The sequence below is a fragment of the Nelumbo nucifera genome, chromosome 7 (genome assembly GCF_055504915.1).
Source record: "Nelumbo nucifera cultivar China Antique chromosome 7, China Antique-T2T, whole genome shotgun sequence".
NCBI lineage: Eukaryota > Viridiplantae > Streptophyta > Magnoliopsida > Proteales > Nelumbonaceae > Nelumbo > Nelumbo nucifera.
The window spans coordinates 51,899,661-51,903,366 of record NC_142655.1 but is presented as its reverse complement, the minus strand read 5'-3'; the positions used below and the strand labels follow the sequence as shown (position 1 = coordinate 51,903,366).

Sequence of the window (3,706 nt, the reverse complement as noted above, 5' to 3'; positions counted from 1 at the left end):
AGCATGTATTATGCAAATTCAATTCTATAATTTGTTTTCTAAGTTCATTCGAGTAAAGTAGATTTAATCTTGAAGTTTCTTGTTTGGAATATCAATTGTGGATTGTTGGCTGAACTGCTATTCTGAAATCTCATATCTGAAATTTCAGATCATGAATTTACAAGGTTTGAATTGCTATTTTCCAATCTCAGATCTGTAAATTCAGATAATGAAATAGTAAGATCCAAACTACTATTCTATAAAATCAAATCTGTGATTTCAGATCATGAACTTGTAATACCTAAATTACTTGATAAAGAATTCAGGTAGCTTTAATTCAGTCTGGCCGAATTGTTCCTCTTTCTTGGAATTCCTAGAGTGCTTGAGAAAGACTCTAAGATTTCAGATTTGCCAATCAAGAGTCGAATTGAGTGCAAGGTTAGAGATAATTTGCACAATTCGGTTGGTGTTCATTCAGCTGAGTTGATGATCATCCAGCTGAAATGAAGCCCTAGAATTGCTAGATCTGAATGCATGCATGGTGATTAGATCCTTGATAGAGATATAAGGACCATCACTCATGCATAGATTGAACATGCGCTCGAGAGAGGCTGTTCATTGCTTTGGGATTTCACCAAACCAAGGTTGAATCATATTCTACTCGAATTGCCTAGAAAACTAGTTGCTGAATTTATTTTTCTATGCATCTTTAGCTTGTCTCCTCACTTGCATACAAGGTGTTTGGTCCAATGTGTTAGAAATAGCTTTGTAGTTAGAATTTCAGATTTTCATTAGTTTTACATTTCGGCTGATCAGATAACAGTAGACTGATTTATTACTAGTAGTTGCTACATAAGTCCTCGTGGGAACGATACTCTACTCACTACTCTATTACTTGAGCGGCTAGTGCACTTGCTAGTGTCAAAATGAGCCACACATCAAATACCCCCACACTTAAGCTTTTGCTTGTCCTCAAGCAAAGACATCAGCCATAAACTGAACATTCCCCCCTTCTATTCTCACTATTTACCTGGTGAACTTTTTAAGATAGAAATGCATTGAGTAGTCGGGGAACTGTTGTAAGTGCTCAACTCTTATTCTTGTAAATTACCATTTAACATATGTATAAGATCCAAGGAAAGGAGAATATGAATTTCATCAATGTCCAGCTTTTACTCCCAATTAATATATAATTCAGCTCCTTAATTGTCAAAGTTAATACTCAAATTACACTAAGTTTCACATCTGTAACTTTATCTTAATGAGAGTTCAACTTAGTATGCCCACTTGGACCTCAACTGTCACCATCATTACTTATTTCTAGGGGTGAGTGCATTTTATGCTCTATATCACCCTTTTCTTTTTTCTATGTGAGTGCATTTTATGCTCCATCTCACACAATTTTTTTTTTTCAGTGTGAGTGCATTTTATGCTCCATCTCACACTGGTCACATGCTTGAGGTAGATAAAAAGACTCGTGTTCTGAGTTGCTAGTTTTACTATTCAACTGAAAATAGTGGAGTCAATTTGGGTTGAATCTCATGTATCAGTAATTCAGATGTGCACTAACTTCCTTGACCATTAACAATGAAATCAAGTGCTTTCATACACATGAAGGTAGTTAGGGATAGTCATGCTGAAAGACATATTCAGCTCCCCTTTTCTCATGCATATATCAAACTAGGTTATTCACAAGAAAAAAAGAAACTTAACAAGTACATCAGTCTCCCTCAACACATTGTATTCCTTCTTAAAATCACTTAATAAATAGCAATGAACTTGGGGGATTTCAGTTTACTTGGATATGTCATTGCCTACAAATGTGTGTTGGGGTGAATTAGGTGCATGGCTTCAGCCCCCAAATTCTATTTCTCAGGCTCACTCCCCCACACTTAAGATGAACATTGTCCTCAATGTTCGTAGTGTTAGGGAGTAACAATAAAACTAGCAAGAGCATCATCAAGTAATAGGAGGTGTTTAGAGGACTTCCCTGAAAGCAGGTAAGACAGTTTATGACTAAGTATCTGAATTGGGAATTCTCCTAACAGCCTCTTGTTCCCTTGGGTTTACCACGGTGTTACTAGGTAAGGTACCCGGAACCCTTTCTGAAATCATGTGTGCCAACTGCAAAACCTGAGTTTCCAAGTTCCTTATCGATGTTTCGTTATTCTGAAATCTAGTTTCCGCACTAGCTATGAACTTGGTCATCAGCTCCTCCAAGTTAGATTTCAGTTCCGACTGATGGAAGTTTTGGTGGAAAGGCTTAGGTGCATGCTGATTCTGCCATGGCTGATTCAGGTGGCCTCTCCATCCAGGGTTATGGGCATGATGGTACTGATTTCCTGGCTGTCTTGTAAAGTTGCCAACAAAGTCTACTTGTTCTGTGGACTGAAAAGACTGATTGCCAACTTGGCATTCAGTGCTATTATGGCCTCCCCCACACTTATCATACTGTACATGCATAGCTGCCATCTGCATCTCATCAAATTTTTTGCTAAGTGCTCCTATTTGTGCAGAGAGAGCTGTGTATGTATCCACATTATGAAGGCCATGCTACTTTCTAACTGGTGTCCTTTCTGAATGCCATTGGTAGTTATTGGCTGCCATCTCCTCGATGAGTGCATGGGCAACCTCGGGAGTCTTATTGTTTATGGAGCCCCCAGCTGCTGCATCTAAGATGGTCTTGTTTGAATCGGTCAGACCATTATAAAATATTTGCACCTGCAGCCAAATCGGAAGGCCATGGTGAGGAACCCTCCTTAGTAGCTCCTTGTAACGTTCCCAAGACTCATAGAGAGATTCCCCCTCTTGCTGGAAAAAGGTAGTAATATCATTCCTCATTTTTGCAGTTTTAGAGGGGGGGAAATACTTAGAGAGGAATCGGCTAGCCATTTCATCCCACGTGGCTATAGATCCTGCTGGTAATGAGTTCAACCAAGCCTTGGCTTTATCCTTCAAAGAAAATGGGAATAACCTCAGCCGGATGGCATCATCACTTACCCCATTGTGTTTGAAGGTGTCACAGATTTCCAAGAAGTTAGCAATATGGGCATTCGGATCCTCATGGGCCATACCACAAAATTGAACCGTATTTTGTATCATTTGGATTATGGCCGCTTTAATTTTGAAGTTATTGGCAGCAATAGTTGGCCTGATAATGCTGGAGGTAGTCCCGTTGAGGGTGGGCTTAGCATAATCCATCATAGTTCTTTGTTCAGCCATTTCTTGTGCTTCTTGTCTGACTTGCCTAGCAGCTCTCAAACGGACACGGAGAGTCCGTTCAATCTCCGGGTCGTAAAGGATCTCCTCTAGTTCAGGTCTGATTGTCATAAACTATAAATGTCAAAGCAATAAAAAGGCCAATATTCACAAAAGAAAATAAATAATTAATCTTATTACAACTGAAAATGTAGTGAATTATTGGAATACAAAAACCTACATCCTAAAATAAATAAATGCAGCTAACTAAAAGCAGATCTGAACCAACATCTTATTCAATATACAGAATTCAGTAGCAATTTACAAATTCTTAATCAGCTAGCTACTGCAATTTACAAAAAAAAAAAAAAAAAATTCTTAGTAAATAGGCCTGAAATCAGTAACCTCTGAGAGTAGAACAACAGTTTACAAATTCCTTCTCTTCACATTACTGAAATCAGTGATAAGATTACATAGATCTGAAATGTTGAGACTTGAAATCTCAGTAGCTACTGAGAACAGTAATATA

At 38.3% G+C, this 3,706-nt stretch overlaps 1 non-coding gene across 1 annotated transcript; it reads left to right on the top strand.

The window, feature by feature from the left end:
* Nucleotides 1-2,716: 2,716 nt before the first annotated feature.
* Nucleotides 2,717-2,823, top strand: LOC148790489 (small nucleolar RNA R71). The gene has a single exon (XR_016078989.1). It is a non-coding gene; the product is annotated as a small nucleolar RNA R71 (small nucleolar RNA).
* The last annotated feature ends 883 nt before the right edge of the window (nt 2,824-3,706 follow it).